Source organism: Rhineura floridana, chromosome 4 (genome assembly GCF_030035675.1).
Source record: "Rhineura floridana isolate rRhiFlo1 chromosome 4, rRhiFlo1.hap2, whole genome shotgun sequence".
Lineage (NCBI taxonomy): Eukaryota > Metazoa > Chordata > Lepidosauria > Squamata > Rhineuridae > Rhineura > Rhineura floridana.
In genome coordinates, this window is record NC_084483.1 from 41,711,258 (window position 1) to 41,732,914 (window position 21,657).

A 21,657-nucleotide genomic window follows, 5' to 3' on the forward strand; every position below is an offset into this window, starting at 1 on the left:
TAAACACAAGAATGGATCAAAGATCCAGTTACTCTTGCACCATCTCTTACAGTGGCCAGAAAGATGCCTATGAAAGACTTCTTCTAGGCATACTGAAGAAGTCAGTGCTTCTTGCTAGTTGTTGCTTCCACTTTAAGTGTGGACACTGGTAGCCCCATAGGGTGCCCAGTGCCATCCTGCCTGGGTCCTCACTCCAGCTGTGGAAGAATGTGGGGAGGTCTATTTTTCTAGATTGGCACCATACAGCTCAGAGCCATGGTCCTCAGCATCTTCCTTCCCTCAGCAAGCAGACCCCTTCCCCCACAGAACAGGGCAAGGAAGCCCCAAGATGCAGCACCTGAAGGAGACAATAGATGCCTCGGCCAGCCACACTGCAAATGCAGGAGCGACCAGCCACTTCCACCGGCAGACACCTGAGCAGGAGATGGTGCTTCCATTTCTATACTGCCAATGACTCTATATTGCCAATGACTCTACCATTTTGGTTGTTCTGCCCCATTTTGGCCTGCATTATGTGAGGTGTTCCACCGGTGTTTTTTCATTCCAGCAATACATCTCAAGTATAGGACTGCACTCTAAGTTGCTGACTTTTACACAATGGGTATAATTTTAGTACAATATTGCTACTTGAGGTTACCACTCTGACATGCTAAAGATTAGTCCAACAAAAACTCCACAAAATACTATTGACCTTATGGAAAATGTCTGCACTATACTCTTTCTTTCATAACAAATATTATTTTACTTCATGATCAAATACATAAATATTTTCTATGACGAATTTCTTAGAGATTTCTCTACGAGCTTGATTTTTGAGATCAAATAACTTCAGTCAACGAGGAAGAGAAGCATTTCTCCAAAAATGTTTGAGCATCGCTTTTTCTGCACTATTTGTGACACAGTAGGAGGTAAGAGACATCCTACTGTTGTGTCTTTTTCTCCCTGTTAACTTCAGGTGACTTCTAAACTGTTGCTTTAAAAAATCTCAGACAACAGTATCCTCTGATGTGCTAAAAAGCATTTATCTAGCAAATGTCTTCTACTAATGAATGCTTTGGTGGAAGGAGAAGCATATTAAACCCAAGTATAAGAGAGTTTCTGATCTGCAAACTGTGCCATCCATTGGAATTCATTGTACCCCTTCCCCAGTCACAGTTCAGTGAACTGAGAATTTTCTTAGATTCATAAAGGTCAAAAGTAATTCTTTCATCAATACTAATAATACTAATACTAACAACAACAAGCTTCTTTTCACTAATCAGTGCTTAAGAAACAAGAAAAATGAATCCTGATCCTTCTTAATGAAGAGATATAGAATTTTCCTTTACAAATCCTCAGTAAGAGGATTTTAAAATAAAAATAATGTTGAGAAGAATATTATTGAATTTCTGGAATATGTCTTCCATTTTCTCCCTAAGATAAGAGTTTCAGCTCACCCCTCAATAATCATTATTCGCAGAGCACATCTGTCAAAATGTGGTTAAAATGTTTGACCTAAGTTTAGATTTAGCAGTAATTACAAACTTTTCTTATACCAGTAACTACAAATGTTGACACTGGACTTTGCTTGTTAGAGTTAAAAAAAAAGTATTTTGCTTATTAAGTTAAAAAAATGTATTTTGCTTACTCTGGCTTTATTTGCTAAAAGTAAATGGATACTGTGTCTGCTTTGAGATAAAAATGATGCTAGCTTCATAAGACAATGTTCTGATAAGAATGTGGAAAACAACTGTGTGAAGTGAAAAACAACACCATAAAAGGCAATGGAATGTCATGGAAGCAACATTGCAGGAGATAGAAACTGCACGTATTGTTTTCTTGTAAAGCACATGATTTTAGATGGGCATGTATTAGATGATGCTTGATGATGCTAATGTAATTAACATAACAAAGTTAATAAGAAGGCTGGCTGTGTGTAGATCAGTCAGAACTAGCCTGGCTTTTTCTCCACATGCACGTGTTAGCAATAAATGTACTCTTCCTCCATCTTGTTTCGTCGTTTTCTGAACTCTATTGGGTGAGTATTGGGAGCGAACTCAAGCCACCAGGACCCCTAAAAGGGACTGGGGTGTTTTGTTTGTAACACAAATATCTTAATGCTTCTAATATTGAACTGAAACTGAAACATATCCCATGTACATACAAATAGATATAGTTCACACAATTCTTTCACCATTTATAAAATGAATAATGAATATATCATTTTTGCAGCTATGGTAGGACAGAGAGAGACTGAACATCATCTGGCTCATGTATGCAGTGGTAGTATTCCTACATGCTGTTTCATGAATCCTGGAGAGCAGATGAGACAAATACATACGTTCTAACCCATCACCCAGCCATCCTAGACATCCACACCAATGGATCCTTCTGTGAGATCTCCTGGCTTGAGCGAGGTCATTGGAGGTGACTCTGCAAGTGTTCTAAGGGACTTTGTGGAGTATGTAGGTAGAAGGTAAGGGTACAGGAAGGGACAGGTTCTGTCATACAGTGAATTTTTGCAGGGGCCCACTTGTGTCACTATTCTGTGTTCATTCCTTGTCAATGACAGCAGGATGTATGCTTAAGTGATATGTTTACTACAAGAATCACTGTCACACTTGATTAACTGGCTCAGAGAACCATTCTGTTTCCCATATATTTTGACACAGCTAGACAAGATAAGCTGTATCCTTTAGCCTTTTCATATGGCTGAAGCGCTCAACTCAAATACACTCCCCACAATATAAGCCTTGCCAGCTGCAGTCATTTTTATGAGCACAATACTTTAAGTGGCTGATGGCATTTAAACATAAAATTCAGCAATCCTCTCTGAAAGTTTGCATCAAATTCTGCAAACACCTGTCCAATATTGGGGGACAGATGCTTGAGAATCTCCCCTTCTTCTCTCAACTTTTGATGTCTTTTCAGTGCTAGGTGAAGAAAGCCTTTATTAATCTGAATGAGATTGCTATAATGCTATTTTATATGCTGTTTTACTGATTGCTGTTGTTTGTGTTTTATTATCTTATGTTTTATGAGTAAAAGTGTGTCTGTCCTCTCCCCACACACACACTGCAACACACTGGGTTCACTTCTGCAGGTCTCACAGATCTATGTGCAGATGGCATGTCTGAACTTGGACTTTGAATGTAATATCCAATGCATATAGGCCTCAATTACATATCAATTACCCAGATATTGTCTGAGGAATTCAGATGTATATTAGATATTACGTACACAGTGCATGTGCCATCATCCTGGCCAGTAGAGTGAAGAGGACAGATGAATTCTTCCTCAACTTCACATCATAGGCCAAATCTGCATGAAGATGTCTGAAATAGGCCCAATGTCTCTGTGAGCTGGGTATTCAAGTATGTAAAATATGTTACCTAAAAAGTGCAAGTACAATAGAGAGTTCTTGGGGAGCAATGCTGACAAGAGAGAAAATGTAGGATCACGGAAAGGGTGAGAGAACTGAGAAAAACATACATCTCCAATGAGAGCATGTTCTGGTACAGGATAATTTTCATTCAACCGTATCCAATTCAAAAGACCATCAGAAGTTGGGCAGGGAGGAGAGGAATTCTAGACTTCTATTTCCTTACTTATAGGCAAAAAAACCCTTGTCAGCTATATGCACATTCTTAAACTGCAAGGTTATTTTTTTTGCCTATTAGTGAATTTCTCTGCTTTTTAATCTGGGAGGTAAGAAATGGGATCCTGTGCAAGTTTGCTAAGAATGGAAAGAGGGAGAGGGAGGGAGGGGAAAGGCAGGTTTGATTATTTGCATGCTTATTGAGTTCAATGGGATTTACTCCCATGCAATCATGCTTAGGATAGGTGAAACTGACCAGGGGGGAGGAGAAGGGGAAGGGAGGGAGGAGAAGTGATGGGAGAGGGAAGGGGAGGGGATTGGAAAAGGTGGGGTGAGGGGGAAGGAAGGGGGAGGGTAGGTTTGATTAATTGCATGCTTATTGAGTTCAATGGGATTTACTCCTGTACAATCACACTTAGGATAGGTGAAACTGACCTGGGGGAGTGGCAGGGAAGGGGGAGGAGGGGGAGGGAAGGGGAGGAGGGGGAGGGAAGGGAGGAAGGGACAGGGGGATGAGAAGGGGAGGGATGGGAGGAGATTGGGTGGATGGGCATTGAGCAGAGGGAAAGCCCCTTTGCTTTCCAAAAGAAAAAAAAAGTCAACAGTGTCATCATTTTGGGGGGTTTCCCCCACCTTTTTATTCTACAGTTATACAGAGCTACAATTGTCAGAATTCTCTGTGAAGAGGGGCTGACTGTTAAATCATCAGCCACTAGAATTCTGTCAGGGGAACAGGATTCTCCTAACACCCTACACAAACTACATTTCCCAGGATTCTTTGGGAAAAGCCATGACTATTTAAAATGGAAAAAATGTCTGGCATGGGTGTGGTTCCCTGATTAGCTCAGCCAAGCTGCTGTTAGTCTGGCTTTTAGAACCCTGACAGGTGGTTCTTACTGAGCATGCCTGCTCTATCATACACTCCAATGTTAAATTTCTTAAAATTAATTAAAAATCAGCCATGCATTTTTTAAACTTTTAAGCTGCAGAAAATGAAGGTCAGAGAGTGGGGCAAGGTCAGGTTGATAGGGTTACAGGTACTCTGTGAACATGGCTGATCTCTAATTAATTTCAATAAATTATGAGACCACTGACAGAAAAAAGTCCAACAGGGGTCTGGATTGTTTTAGTCTTGTTTTAGACTTTGAACTCTGGATTCTTTGAGTGTTTTGTGTATCGCTATGAAAACTTAGACGATTGTTAAGCAATTATTTCTGAGTTCAGGTCTATAGGTTTTGTAGGATTTTGTTTTGAAATGAGCTTATGGGAAGCAGCAGAAGGCTTGGGGGTATTTTCAATTTAACATTGTGGAATGCAAAAAATCTATGCTGGCTATAGTATACAGTCACTCTTGTGGCCGTATAATACTGCAATACACATGTAATGCTAGCCATCTAGGATGGGAATTTCTAAATGCCATTTTCATGCCTTTTGAGTGGTTTAGTTGTCCCAACTTAAGAGTGCAATCAATGAAAAGTTTGGCCTGGTTCACATGTCACTTTAAACTATTGATTAAAATAAACTGTGGTTTAAGGTCAATGTATACTTTGTTCCCCTAGTGTTCCTTCCTTCAACATGCTGGGGAGGAATCAAACATGGGGTTGACTTTGCGTTTCATGCAAACCAGTGCTTCTGGTTTGTTTCCCCCAAACAAACCACAAACAGTAAACTAAGGTTTGTTCTCATGGTTGGGGAGGAGTGAAGCATGGGTTCACAGTAAAAATATTTTAAACTATAGTCCAAAGCCCTATATTAATGCAGTGGTAGGTGGAGGAGGCGGGGAGAGAACTGCAGGTATAACTGGATGTTTCCATGCAGCAGATCACACGATGAAAGAAAGACAAGCCACTGCTGAATTCAAGATGTGGCTTGCTGCTTCCGCAGTAAGTGGAACCAAGGTGGAAACCTCAAGGAAAGTTTCAAGCAGCAGAGCATAGCCTCATAGGATATATCTTAGCTTGAGGACAGCAGGCTTAATTTTGCACAGTAAAATCATTTATTTCCCCACTTCATGTAAAGTTTAGTTTATCTAATCCATAAGAACTTGGCATGTGTTTTAATGAGTCCTAGAACAACAACTTATTCAAAGAATCTAAAGTACATGCAATTATCAAACTAATCAGTGAGAACAGAAAATTCACAGCAGAGAGCAAGGTTAAATCTTAGTGGCCTATTTTGCTAAGAAATTCCCTTGATATGGCAAGTTGGTTTTTTTGTTTCCTTTTTTTACTGACTGTTAAACTAACTGCTAGGGAAAACACCAGGGAGTAGAAAAAGAGGAAGGCCAAACAAGAGATGGATTGATTCCATAAAGGAACAGAGACCTGAACTTACAAGATCTGAACAGGTGGTTTACAACTGATGCTATTGGAGGCCACTGATTCATAGGGTTGCCATAAGTCGTAATCGACTTGAAGGCACATAACAACAACAACAACAACAACCTAATTGTGTTAATATCACTCATACAACTGTGATTATGAACCAGCTACATAATTGCAAAGGTCCCCTTTAGGGGCCTTTTTCTAACACAGGGCTAAATTACATATGTAGACAACACTGAAGATGTAGTCAAGACAGCCAAACCATATCTGAAAGGGAGCGCTGTTCAGATTTCAAAATCTTTTCATCATGAAAACAGGCTAATCCAGCAGACCATCCAAAATGAAAAGGGGAGTGAGGGTGGGAAAAGGTATAAGGGAAGGGGTGGCCCTACCTTTGGGCATACTGAGGCCCCTATCTCAGACAGATGGAGGCAGCTGCAAGATTTTGGAGGACACAGCTATTGAGTGCCATGTGGCCTGCCCTGTGACCCCTAGCTTAGTCTAATAATAATAATAATAATAAATTTTATTTCTAGGCCGCCTATCTGGCCGCACAAGCGGCCACTCTAGGCGGCGTACAAGATAAAGTAAAATACAACATACAAACTACATAAAAACCCAAGAACTACAATATAAAATGAAACCGAACCCACCCATAGCTAAAACCAATGGCACCCAAAAGAAAACAAAAACAAAACAAAAGACAAAAACCCAGGCCACCTCAGCCAGCCAGCTTATGTATCCCTCCAAAGAGGGACAGGTGATGGAAATTAGTCACAGCTGGCTGGGTACCTGGGACCTGGTCCTGCAGGAGGCACGTCTGCCAGGCAGCAGTCCCACTGGGAAGGGTGGTGGAAATGGTGTTCCAACAGCAGCAGCAACAGCAGGCTCTCCTTCCCTGGGTGGCGATGTTCTCCTTCTTCCTGCAGGCACTGGGTCTCCCAGGCCACCTCAGCCAGCCAGCTTATGTATTCCTCCAAAGAGGGACAGGTGATGGAAATTAGTCACAGCTGGCTGGGTACCTGGGACCAGGTCCTGCAGGAGGCACGTCTGCCAGGCAGCAGTCCCACTGGGAAGGGTGGTGGAGGTGGTGTTCCAACAGCAGCAGCAACAGCAGGCTCTCCTTCCCTGGGTGGCGATGTTCTCCTTCTTCCTGCAGGCACTGGGTCTCTATTTATTCTCTATTAGCTATAGATTTTCACACCCAGGTTTTAAAGTATGCAATATATATTGGATTTGTGGTTTAACTTCTTCTATATCCTCAAGTGGGCATTGTGGCGCTGTGAGGCTCCAGAGGCGAAAGACCTAGGAGGCTGTTGTTGCGGTGGCAGCGGGGCTTGAAGCAGGCAAGGCAGTGCGCCTTGCTTCGGCAGCGAGTCTACTGTTCTTAAGAATGGTGGAGGACAGTCCCAAAACCAGTGTTGAAGTAAGAATAATCTGCCAGTCCAGCTGGCTTCTGTACATGAAAATAGGGGGCTACCTTCGCCTCAGGTAGCAAAATGTCTTGGGACAACCCAATATAAGGGCTAGTAACAACTTTGGTGGATAAGCATGGCAGTATAGATCACATAGAGGGAGGCAATGGTAAACCACCTCTGAGTACCGCTTACCACGAAAACCCTATTCATAGGGTTGCCATAAGTCGGAATCGACTTGAAGGCAGCCCATTTCATAGATCACATGGATCATAGATGGGAAGAAAGACCATTGAGGGCCTGGATTAGAAGCACTGCAAGTGGATTGTACTGTAAATCATTTGGAATAACAAAGTTCCTGCTATATATACTGAAAAGCTAAATTACCCTGCTTTGTATAGGAGGCTAATTAACTTGTGAGAGCTCCGTCTTGCAAGGTGATATACAAGTACTTTACATAAACTTTGGGATATATTTCCTAGGAATGTGTAAATATTCCTGAGAAATTACATCTCATTGCAGACGAAGCTTTTGAGAAAAATATTATGAAGTCAAACAGTGGTTCTTTCATCTATAACAGCTTGAATGAGATTTATGTGTATTTCTGCACATTATCTAAATTTTACGCTTAAAAACTGAAGGAGCGTTATTTACATCTTGAATGATTACAACTTTAATAATGACACTAATAAATTATTTTGACAAGGCAGACCACACATATGTACCTACTACATTTAGATACCTCTTTTTCCATTACACTGTCATGTTTTTCTATTATAGTGGTCAGTGCTTGCGGCCGAGGGGCGAAATAAAACACTGACAACAGCAGTTTGGGTTGAACACAGGGTCACTTTATTAAACTATAACAAACCCATTAAAGCGACCTGCAGAGGGGAAACCTAAGTACGGGAACTATCTATAAGCAAGCAGCTTGCCATACAGCTCTCGGGCGACCAGACACTGCTGGGGCAAGGGCAAGCCCCTTTTGCTTACCCCGGCCACACCTTGTAAGTGAGCAGGGGGGCCTTCCCACGGCACCACCACCCGGGGCCGTACCAGTCCAGGTTGATGAGGTAAGTTGGCCCCAAAAGAAGCCCATATCCTGCCCTTGGGCCGTAAAACCCTGAGAGACAGGCCCCCGGAACCACCAATCACCTGCAAAGGTGCCTAAGGGGGCCACCTAGCTGTGCTTACCTACTTCCCTTCCTGCACCTTACCGCCACAAAAGGCGGACAAATCTCTGTTCAGTCCCCCTTTACCCCACTGCTAAGAAACCTCTCGCAGACACCTCTGCAAGTCTGTCAAAAGATGTTGTTCCCTGCATCCGTCAGGTGAACGAATCGGCCCCATAAAGCTCAACCCTAGAATGCTATATGTGGGCTGAGGAATAGCCAAACCCCCCATGTTCAAGAAGAGCCAACCAATTCTGCTGGTTGACCTTCCTTCATTCCCGGTCCATGCCCATCAGGTCCCTCACATCATGCTAATCCCTGTGTGGGAGCACATCTGACCACAGCAGATGACCAGAGGCCATCGTTGCCTCAAAACTGCATGTCCTCGCATGCCCTCAAACTGAGGGCCTTGCCCTTAAGTAACCAAGGTCATTCCCACCCAGGGGAACCATAGAAGCATGTCTGACCACAGCAGACAACCAGATGCCATTGTTGCCTCCCAAACTGCATGCCTGCAAACTAGGGGCCATGCCCATAAGTAACCGAGGTCATTCCCATCCAGGGAAATGACCTCCACATGTGGGACTGTCCACACTGAGCCCTGCTGGAACAACATGGGTAGGAGCCCGTCCCAGGACATACTCTGTCGACCCAACCACCGAACTGTGGCCCACCGTCTGAGACCCGGCTGTGAACCAATGTGAGTTTGCGGCCCAAAGCCAACCCATAAGATCATGCCATGGCTGCAGAGTAGGCTGCATATCTGCTCCATCCCCAACCAGCAACCTGCCAAAACAGAAACAATTGTGAACAGTTGGGTCCTGGACCTTCAGGCTCACCCCAGGGGTGAATGCATTCTATACGCCCCATAATTTCACCTTCCGATGGCCTGCACCTGTGTTTACCAAAACCCAAGATTGACTGTGCCCCTGCCGTGTAGGCAACCCGAATTCTGGAGGAGCATGTCACCCAAAACCCCATGGGGTCCGCTCTCAGGGCTTGTGATGGGAGATCTCTCCTCATGAATGTCAGACAACCAGGCCTAGAGCCCTGGGTATCCAAGAAGTGCTGTAATACCCTCACAGCGCAGATGTCCAGTCTTTGGGCAGGATAAATTGATGGCGTGACCACACCACAGGTCTGCCTGAAAACTAACCTGGAACCACAGGAAGGCTCATAGGGAAGAGTCTGACCTGGACCCAGCAATTCCCGCCTCCATCCAAAAGGCTCCAAAGTCAGTGTGGGGGTAGGTGGGTCAGATGAAAAAGGGGGGTGATGATCAGGGGTATGTGGTTGGTTCCCAGCCCAGCTGGCCAGCACATGACATAGCCCCAAGTTGTCAGAGTGATCCTGCAAGCCCCCTGCCTTGGCCTTAAAGGACAGCCCAGCCAGCTTACCTCGTAGCACAGTGATGGACGGGCTTCCACTCCTACCATCCATGAGGAATTCCAGCATGCAGTTCACAGGAATAGGCCACACCTTCGCAAAGCCCTTGCTGGCCCTGAACTCCTGGGAACCCCTTTCTGAAATCTGATAGCTGCTGAGCATGCTGGGGAGACAGACAGGCTTATGGCCATCTCTGACTCCACTCCCCAATCTCCCAATGTGTGGTCGCACAGCACTGCCGAAACCTCTCCAACTGATTCCATGACAGCGCATCAATAACACTATTGTCAATACCCTACACATACCATGCCCCAGAAGAGAACATTAAAACATGGGCACTGGAGAACAAAGGAACAGAAAGGCCATAACCCTATCATTCCTAAATGTAAAGGAGTCAAAAACCTGGCCCATGGCCATGTTATCACACCAAAATGGACAGGAGAGTTCTGAAGCCTCTCTGCCCATAAGTCGACCTCCAATACACTGGAAAAAGTTAATGGAAGGTGAAATCCTTAGTTAACTTCTTCCGAATCCAAGCCTGCAGTCAGCAACCATTGCACCCAGAAGTCCCAAAACAATCCCAAAAACCAAATGCCCCGATGCATCCAATGGACTTCCAGTTCTACCTCCCGGAGTCAGTCCTTCTTCCAAAATGAGACACCATTGAAGCCCCGCAGGAAAGAGGGCCACACAGCCAGGTCGGCGCATAAGGCAGCCATAACCCTGCACCCATAGTAAGGCTGTGAAAGCCCTGCCATGGCCTCATAAACTCACCGGAAAAGACCCCCAATACCTAGAGGGCAGGAAGGAAAAACTTTCCTGGCCCCTGAAAACGGCAGGATCTTGATCAGCAACCATTCAAGCAGTTCCTTGGGCAGCCTGCAGCCCTGGGCCCCAGCGTCAATCTTGATGCCCAGGAAGGTTAACACCGGGGCAGGATTGTCCATTTTCACAGTCACCAAGGGGACCCAGTGGCTGTGAACTCGGCCAGATAGGCGACTTATAAATAAAATTTTATTATAGCCATTCAATAAACTGTGACATCAGGTGCTAACATGCACCCAAAAATCTGCCCTACCTGTGAACAGCAAATCATACAGATCGTGCCCACTGCTTCTGAGCCCTCTTGTCCCCTGACTGCCCCTTCCAGGAAGGAGCTGAAGCGTTCCATACAAGAAATAGAACAGCCCATAGGTAATGCGCTGCCTCATAGAATTGACTGAAAAGGCAAAAAACCCAGCAGCTCAAAATCCCTGTGTGTACCAGCAGGAGATGAAAAACATATTAGATGTCACACTTTCCCACAGGCACGCACCATGTTAAATGAAGTATAAAGCACAGTGCATTGTGCCATTACTGACTGACCACATGGGTATGACAGGTGGTGAATTAGGTGGTATGTCTTTATCAATCTTTCTCTGGACCATTGCGTCTACGCCCAAGACAAATTTAAGATTGCAGGCCATGAAGACAAGCCCAGAGGCTACAATATGGGATCCGGAAGCTAAAAGAAAACCCATAACAGAAACAAGCCTCTCCAGAAACTGGGTCGTCCGCAAGCAAGATCCATAGTACCTTGAGTTTAACAGGGGAGGGACACTTTCCATGAGCAGCTTCCGCTGGTTGCTTCTTCTTACCACTTTGAGGGCCACTGGCCTCATATTTCACTGTTTCACATATCCTTCTGTAAAGAAAGAAAGGAAATCACCAATATTTGGCCCACTGCAGTGGCCTCCTCCTTGTGGGCTTCCAAACACCTATCAGAATAGATGTTCAAAATGCAAAATTAGCATGCTATATCGATTTCCAGTAAATGATATCAAAATTCCTAGAGCAGCAGATGCTGAAGATGTGTTGCTGTCACCAATATGTGGCTGCACTATAGCAGATTACTCATTTAGGGCTTTCCAATACATATCAAAATAAATGTGCCAATGCAACAGTTGCATGCTATATGTAACGTCAGGTAAATGATATCAGAAGTCCTAACTAAGAAGGTTTTGTTGCTGTTGTAAAAATCTGCCTGGACCTTAAAAAGCGGTCCCATGTGTCAATAAGAGTCTAAGATCCTGTAAAATGAGGATAAGAGCCTTTAGGCAAATCTGGCTTTCTTCTGTATTCCGATCCTCCAATCAAACCAATTATCATCTGCTATACCTTCTTAGTCCTAACCAAATTCAGATAAATGCAACTTCTGTCTGAGTTAACAAATAGTGTGAAATTAACACTTGGAATGCAAAAGGATCGCTCGCTTAAGATACAGGGATATAGACATTTTCTAGCAAACTGTTACCTCTGCACCCATTATTATCCAAATATGAAAGGCCCAAAGGCTAAAAAGGCTCACCAGGCCCCACCAATAGACTACAATGTAGTATAACAATCATATAATTAATTACCTCAAACCTCATATATGCCTAGGGTTGCCATATTGCCCGGATAGCAGGGTTTTACAAGGATTCTATGCATGCCACCTGGCGCCCGGCTAGCCCCTTACATGGGTTGGATTCTCAGCTTTAATTTAAAAAAAAAATTAAGTTTCTAGGTGGTCCGGTTCTCGAGATATACATAAAAACGTCAGCCACCCCCCTCGACTGTTAAATCTTTCTTTAAACAGTACTGTACTATAGCACTTTGTAGCTTTAACCCCGCCCGTTCAGCATTGCAGCCAATCAGGGATTGTGTTTCAGTTTCATTGACCTCAGGCAGTGTCTAGAAAACAAAATGGTGGTTTCACACACACACACACACACACACACACACCGTTTATCTGAAAATCTCATAAATTGGGTAAGTATATACATTTCAGTTTTTTTTCCTCTTGTGTGCAGGAGTCAGAACTTGGGCAGTGTTTTGAAAACCTTCCCAATGCTTGCTTTTTGTAAAAGCAATGCTAATCCCATATGCCCAAAGTAAATTCATATTTAATTCAATAGGACTTACTTTGAGTAGACATGTTATGAATGTGCTGAAAATCAATGGGACTTTGGAGTGAATGTAAAAAAGAATTGTGTTTGTGTTCTAACTCTTTCTGTCTCCAGTCCAATTTTAAAGCAAGTAGGCAGGGCTTACTTAGGTATTAGTTTTTATTCTGTAGGAAAGTAATACTGATTTTTTTTAAACTAATACTGATTTTTCTGCAATGACCAACTGGTTTGACAATAAACTATTATATGGGCTGTATGTATTTATACATCTGCTGTGTGTGCGTGTGCGTGTATGGAGTCTTTCCAACACCCCGTGAGGTAGGGTTGGAAACCAAGGCAGCTCACAACAAGAAATAAAGCCATTTAAAATCCAATGACCATAAAACAAGTATAAACAGTTGCAAAACAGCGTAAAGTGGCATGATTTGGAATTTTGGGTTGTGTGAATGAAGTTGCTTATCACTTGAGGTTGCATTTCTGTCCCTGTTTGAGTAAGCCCCACTGAATACGCTGGGACTTGCTTCTGAATAAATAAACTTAGGATTGCACTATAAATATCTTTACAGTTTGTGTAAATAATAAATATATTTGATAGTCATGCTTATATACATATTTCTTCATTTATCATATTTTTGGTTTTTGGTTAGGAATCCTGACTGGTTGTGAGGTGCTTAGTTTTTTGCCTTACTCATAGGAATCTTGTTGTGGTTGGTATGGTATTACATTTAGGAAAGTGTTACTGCCTTCTGTGTTTTTTTTTCCTATTTGCATTTCACTTATCTTTAACCTCACTCCGTTACAGCCATAGAAGCAACAGCAGCATATGCAAGATAATTAACTCCCATTAGTGATAAAAACAAGAATTTATAATTATTATTTCAATTAAAACAAGAGGCTTATCAATACTTTGAAGAGGACCAGATATTTATTTTCTTTCTGAGCCCAGGTCTGGGTCTTTCATGATGCCCGGTGGGGGGGGGGGGGAGCAGGAGAGTAGTCGATAAGACAGACATCCTGGCATTGGTAATCTAATTAGCAAGGTATGTGTGGGGTTGTTGCACACTTCCAGGCCCAGTTTCATTTTGAGTATGGAGGTGGAACCTGTGTAGATGTGGTTGAGAAATTTTGAGTTAAGCAAAGCTCTGCTTTTATAAAACCTAAGAAACATACAGATACTTTGAATGTCTGAGTGCCTGCACCAGTGGAATACTGGAGGAACTTGTAAAACTTGCTGCAACAGTATTTAGAACTGAGCATGTGGTGTGAAAGACTCGTTTTCCTAACATTTTGGCTTGTTTTTCTCCACTCACCACATCTCTGAAATATATTGTATATGTTATGGTTAACCGTGCTGCTGCCCTGACTTACTTTATGTTTGTTGCTATTTTGTGTTTTTATTCTGTTTTTATATTGATTGTATTTTTATTGTTTTTATTATATTTGTAAGCTGTGCTGAGCTCTGTTTTTAACAGCAAAAGGGCAGGATATAAATTCTCTTAATCAATCAATAAATACTCCATAGTGTTGGAAACTAGGCATTTAAGGCTGAAAATGTTGCTTAAAAAAAAAAGATATCTCACATCTTTCCCCAGTTTCTGGTGGTAATTCCTAGGCAAAAAAACAAAACAACTGGACAATCCAAATATTAATATGCAAATATTTGCATAATATGCAAATAATATGCAAACAATTTGCATAATATGCAAATTAACCTGCCCGGATTTGTGGAACTGGAATATGGCAACCCTATATGCCCAGGCCTAGCAAGAAGTTGCACCCAATATATACTTGGGCCTAGCAAAATCGTAAGTCTCACCAACGAGGGTTCGCCATCCCACAATGCAGCCACCCTGTAATAAATATAATAAAGTACCCCAAATCTAATATAAACCAGAATTAAGAACCAAGCAATGTATATATGGGGGGTAAGGCTGGACCACCCGCAGGGGTCATCAATCCCCCCCATATCCCCACCCCTTAACAAGAACCCTGGGGGGAAAGTGCTTAGAGGGAACTTAAACTAGAAGGGAGGGTGCCAGGCCTGCAGCCCAAGAGGCCTAATTGCCACCTCCGTTAATCAACTACTCGCTGGGATCTATGTGGGGGCACCCCCAAAAGCACCTCATTCCTTACAACCCCTTCAGGAACTTAGTGTCTGTGGGGGGTGGGGTGGAAATCCAAAAAGAGGGGGGAGCACCATCACCCCTTATATCCCCCAATCCCCTCCTTTATATCCCCCCTTCCAACAACCCAGTGTACAGGGGGGGATGAGAGTGCCGTAAATCCAGATGGGGGGTGCCGGGCCCAAAGCCTACAAGGCCCAGCGTCACCTGCCTTATATCTCCCTTTCCAACAACCCTGCGTGCAGGGAGGGGATGACTGTGCTTAAAACTGAAGGGGGGCCATTGAGCCCAAAGCCTACAAGGCCCAAGCGCCACCTCCCCCGAACCAACTACTTGCAGCGCCTTGCCAAAAAAGCACTACCGCCGTTAAGGCAAGCAAGCGGCCTCCAGCTGGCCTCTTCCATTCTCACAATGCCAGACCTCCTGCTCGCCCTGCCGCCAAGCTAAGCCTGCCAATGCAGACCGCAGCTGCACCAGGGCTGCCGATGCAGGCCTCAGCTGCCAAAATGGCGCCGGCCATGTGCGGCCCAATGTGATCGCCTCCCTCGCCGCGCCGCTCCTCTTCCGTCCTTCGTCACGAGCCAAAGAGGAGAAGGGCGGCGCGGGCTTAAACAAGCCCCTGGCGCTCCGCCCCCTCACACAACGCATCATGCGTGCACATTATGTGCGAAGCTGCCCTCCTCCAATATGGCGGCTGCGGCTTCACCCCTAGTCACAATTGTGCTCCCCCCGCCCAGGCTTTGCGCAGGCGAGGGGAGCGGGATTTGGATGAAAGACCACTTAAGAACCCTATGTATGCTGCCCTGAGTTCCTTGGAAGAAAAGAATGTAAATATACTTCCTAAAATAAAATAGCATCAGATTTGTGCAGTTCCAAGCCAACTGTGGAGACAAAGGGCTTGGTCACATCTGAGCATTATCTAGCTGTTAATCCAAGTAATTTGCAAGTTAACTGCCAGAAAACTAAAATTATGTTTTTTGGAAACAGATACAAACGGCACAAATGGTCTATGGGAAATCGTCCTATAGAACAATGCCGTCATTTTAACTATCTGGGGATATGGTTTCAAGACAATTTATCCTGGAAAAGGCATCTTAATACTATCAAACAATCTGCAAATCGGGCAGTGGAAGCATTACTTAGCTGTTAATCCACATTTTCCCCGTTCAAATTAGACTGGAGTAGTCCACACCTGCACGTACTTGAATTTGGATATGAGCAACTTCGCTCTTTCCCATTCACACCAGCAATCATTCCCTTTTGTGGTTGACCCAGCCTTCAATTTGTTAATTCTGTGATGCCGATGAAGTATCACAGGGCACTTTGAAAGGAATTGTTACTGGGTGTTCATTTTTTCATTCAAATGGCTTGCACGTGGAACAGTCTTCCCAATGAGGTGCGCCTGGCGCCGACGCTACTATCTTTTCGGTGCCAGGTGAAAACCTTTTTATACTCCCAGGCATTTTAAAGTGTATTTTAACAGCATTTCTGTATTTCGGACGTTGTTTGGTTCTTTTGTTGTTTGTTTGTTTGTTTTGTTTCTTGATTTATTGTATTTATTGTATTTATATATTGTGCTTGTTTTTATCTTTTTGTACACCGCCCAGAGAGCCTTCGGGCTTAGGGCAGTATATAAATTAAATTAAATAAATAAATAAATAAAATTTACAAGCCCTGAGATTTGGGTTAAGGGAAAAGTGGCAGCCTGCCCACCCATCAGTAAATGATTTCCCTATTCAAACCCTGGGTAAAAGTTGTTTTTTGGAGAGAAGTTATTTTTCCGTGATTGGAAATGATCTCATGAGAAAGATACCTGCCTATTAATGTGCTCCAAGGTCAGTCATGAGGCCTGTTAAATTGGGAGAATTGGTTCAGCAGTGGGAACGCAGTCCACTAAAGTACAGGAAAGTTCTAATCTAGAAGCCTTCTGATTGGTTAATAAGATTCGGCCTAGTTGCTATGTTTTTTAGTATAAAGTTAGCCCCATTCTTGGGTTTGGTGCCCACAAATCAAATGCCCTTTGTGTTTGCATCTAAAGCTAGGCAAAGTAGATTTATTGTTTTATTCTGGTTTATAATTCCCAACTGGATTTTTTTACTATATTTCTTAATGGTTTCTGGATTCCCCTTTTATGCTATTATTTTTTATTTATTTTTAATAAAGTTACCTGAGTTATAACTGGTGTGTTTCTTTGGGCAAAGCTGTGGTACTCAATCCAGTTCCTCCCCCCTTCTTGGTTACCTGCTACAAGTAATTTTGTGAGCTTAAGGTTCCAGAAGCAAAGAATCTGGCTTTTAGCTCTTGCTTCTTTGGAATCTTAGAGAATATGGGAATCTCCTGGCCCAGGCTGGTTGGACATAAGGAGTGGTATAGTATAATACCTTGCAAGGTTGGTTTTAGACCCTGAACATTTGGCAACTGCTGAATCCTCAACAAGGACGGGTTCTTGGGTTTGTGGCGCTAATCCTTGACAAATGCTTTTGCAGCCATGGAAATACTTATACCCCAAACCTTTGTATAATTAATGAATATGTTCAGTGTTAGCAATATACAGTACAAGCTGGTAAAAGAAAAAAACAAGATATGGAACTATAAGGAATTATGGTCTACATTTATAATTTTGTCATGAACTAAACAGGAACACAGTATTGTGTAAGATGTATCTATTATTGTCTCATGATATACATATTATGAAGTACTGATAAGATTATTATAGTTAGTCTTAGATTGTCAGGAATTCTGCTACTGACAAGTGTACTTCATTAAAGAGTTATAATATAACCAGTAATGTAGTGGCAAATTCAAAAGTGCCAGGTTCCTTCATGATACTCACACCACACTTCCTCACAGCCATGCCCCCAGGATTCACGGTCTCTTCTGCAATTATAGAATTATAGAAACCAGAACAAAAATGTTGTGTGTGCATAGGCTTCCCCCCACTTCTCAATCTCTCTCTCTTTGGGGGCTAAATGTTGCCAGAAATATTGATTTTAAGAATTCTGAAATGAAGATAAGCATGGGGTTAGGATTTGGGACACCAAGATACTTTGCCATGAAGCTCACTTCTCACTTATCCTAGAAGCCAATCAGCATTAAAGGGGAGGCATACGTTAGCTGCTGAGAAGACTCTTCTCAGTGACTGACTCACCTTTCATTCTGATTGGCTTCAATAAGCACAAAAGGAAAAGGAGGGCAGTGGAACTACCAAGAGGGCCACCTCTACTCATCTTCTCTTGAGAAAGTTTGTAGGGAAGAAAATGATCCTCCAGATATTTGGGTCCTAAGTCTTTTGGGCCTTTAAACACTATGTAAGCACCTTGAATTGAACCAGTAAATGAACTCACAACCATTGCTGCTGTTGTGAAACAGGGGTTGTGTAAGTTCTAAATGGAACCCCAGCCAATAATATGGCTGCTGCATTTCAGACCAGTTGAAGTTTTTGAGTCATCTTCAAGGATAGTCCCAGGAAGATTGCACTGCAATAATCCATTCTGGAAGTTACCAGAGCACAGAGTCCAAGAGGGGCTGTAGCTGGAAATAGGTGTTCCTAGTCACTCAGCATACCTCTAGGACCAAGGACAACTCCTATTCCAGAAAAAGAAAATATCCTTATTTAAATATGCCAGATATACTTGATTAAATATGGAAATAAATAATACAATGAAGGATTTTATGTTGTGTGCTTTAAACCAGGGGTTCCCAAACTGAAGTCCATGGACCAATCTTCATTCAGGTGGGTCCATGGCATGTCCACATTAACTATTCATATTGATTTTTAATTGGGCTTTTATTGCTTCTTTTATTTCTGATGTTGCATTTTATTACAATCTGAACTCTATGGAATGCAAATTATAATACAGTTGTTATATGCCGTCAAGTTGATTACAACTTATGGCAACCCTATGAATCTTTTTTGGATATATTCATAGGGTTTTCATGGTAAGAGGTATTCAGAGGTGGTTTACCACTGCCTTTCTCTAGTCTAAGTCTATGGCACCTGGTATTCCCAGGTGATCTCCCATCAAGTACTAACCAGCCTGACCCTGCTTAGCTTCCAAGATCAGATGAGATCGGGCATGTTCAGGGTAATATGGTCATAGGCATAATACAGTAAAATACCATATAAGAAATAAAATAAGCAATAAAAACACAAAAATCATATAGCATCTACCACAGTGCATTACAATTGCTACAACAGGCAGAAAAAAATCAGTAAGTGGTCTGCCAAGACCATCAGCCATTTTCAAGTGGTCCAGGGGGAACAAAAATTTGGGAACCACTGCTTTAAACTTATTCAGTGACGTAAGATGCTACCTTTGACAACTGTTCAATGTATGTTATAGTCAGTAGCAGTCCTTCTCCTTACAGTGTTGAGCTGACAGGAAAAAAAAAAAACCTGTATTCCAGTAACTTTTTCCAATCAGTTAATAATCTTTCCATTGTTACATAAACTCTCTATGTCCTGTTTTAAATGTATTCTGGTATCACAACAGAGCAATTAGTATTACATTTAAACCCCACATTTCCTTCCAGGAGCTCGAGATGGTATACATTATTACCCCCCTCCCTATTTTATCCTTACAAGAAGGAGGTAGGTTAGACTGAGAGACAATGACTGGCCCAAGGTCACCCAGTGAGATTTCCCTCTTCATCGTATAATTTGTGTACATAAGAAGGCCATGAACAGAAGTGTTTTCTTTACAGCCAATGAAGGTTGAAAGAGACACTTATTCAGAATTCATCTGGTTTCAAAGAATGTGACAGGAGAATCAGTACCAATGAATCTCATTAATCTAATGATCACACTACAGGAAACAAGAATGCTAAATGCAGCAGGGTGTAATTAACTTCAACCAACATTGGGGGAAAAGTGTAATTAGGTAGCAAGCTGCCATGTTGACGATGACTCCATTTACAGTACTGTATTAAAGATCTAACATCCTGCCTAAAATAGGGGTAATAACTGACAATAATGTCAGGCAGTAGTCTCTCTAGCAACTTCAGAAAAAGCATCTTCTAAAGAGAAAAACAGTATTATCAAAATCACCTGGACTTATACTAGCTTAGCAATTCCATAATTGCAAACTTTGAATTCTTATGAGCCAGCTTGGAGCCAGAACATGGCTTCATAGTATTCTTCTACATCAGCTTCCTATACAGGTAAGCAAAATCAAGATTGTTTTTCTACCATTTTATATCTAATCTAGAGAAAGAAACACCGGCTGGTACAGAAATGAATGCAACCTCAGGCAACAGCTTAAGAAAGAAAGAATTGGCTACTTGCCATAGCTGGTTACTGCCACAGCAGGAACTTGATTCAAACTGTCAACAAGTACATTCACTCTTCTGTATTCCCAAGGGATGCATACTTTATATTTAAAAAAAATCTGATAGCATAATCAAACTGTTTTAAATTCAAAACTATGAATTGCCTTCCACCTATGATAGCATTTTAAATGCATTTGCTGTGCTGGTTTAGACTAGCTCACTAATCTACCGATTGAAAAAGTCAAAGAAAAAATCTTAAATAAAATTGCAAAAAACATTCTTGCACAGTGCATTAATATGAGTGCTCATGAATGTCAGCTTTACTAGCAATAATTCAGTAACATTAAACAAATTGGACAAAAAATAACGTCTGATAGAGTATTCACACACTAGGCTGACAAAGTCAGGCTATGTATTAAGAATATGAAACAATGTGAAAATATTTAAAGCATTTTATTTTATCATATGTAATAGGTTTTAGATCTATCACAATTATCTTTATAAATAAATGTGCATATTCAAACCATGTACAACCCTGTCACTTGTTCCCTTTTGTATCTAAAGTAATATTAGCAGTAATATTATATTTGGAATGATCCAATTTAAATTCAAGTTAACCCTTACCAATGTGGTCAATTAGTATGTCCACGTTTAGATCAAAAGTATAAGCAAGTGGATAAGAATTCCAGTAGAGGGACCTCCCCTCCAATTTTTAGACATGGGGAAGGGTTGCGACTCAGTGGTAGACTAGATACGATGCATAGAAATAGTCCCAGCTTATATCGCTAGTATTTTCAGGTAGGACTGGGAAAGATTCCTCTGAGAAACCCGCCGTCGGTCACTGTAGACAATATTGGGACACATAGATCAGTCTGTCTCAGTGTAAGCCAGTTTCCTGGGTGCCTAGAAAGTTACGGAGAGTAAAATTGCAATCTGTGTAAGATTTGTTATTTTGCGATTATATAATACTTACAGCATTACAAATGTATCTTCTATAATGCCCATCAGAATGAGTATTTTCTCACTAAGCCACTATGCATATCCTCCACATTTTCAAGTGAACATGCACAATGGCCAATGTTCAGTGGCTGCATAGTCAGTGATTAGGAACAGCATCGATACACATTTGCCCCAGCATGCAGCAGCAAAGCATGAGGGGGCAGAGAAGCAGTGGGGCCCTACCAGTGTCAGTGGTGCTGCATTTGCCAGGGCAGGGAAGCAGTGGGGCAAAGCGGCAAAGCTTTGGGTTGGCAACTGCAGCACCCCACAGGTGTATGTGGATCTACAGACTGCTGACATCACCAACCCAGAACTCCCCCGACTTCACCACTGTCTCACCTCATACCTGGCCTGGTGGGTGGCAGCAGCATCATATCTCAGACAGCACCACTGACACTCCACTCCCACTCCCATGTGCCACTATTGCCAACTTGTACACAACAGACATTCTATGCTGAGGACAAGA

At 42.5% G+C, this 21,657-nt stretch overlaps 1 protein-coding gene and 1 pseudogene across 3 annotated transcripts in view; both read right to left on the reverse strand.

The window, feature by feature from the left end:
* SNTG2 (syntrophin gamma 2) overlaps window positions 1-21,657 on the reverse strand; it is a 420,613-nt gene that overhangs the window by 363,808 nt on the left and 35,148 nt on the right. The gene's annotated exons all lie outside the window — the stretch shown is intronic.
* Window positions 18,910-19,026, reverse strand: LOC133384656 (5S ribosomal RNA; annotated as a pseudogene).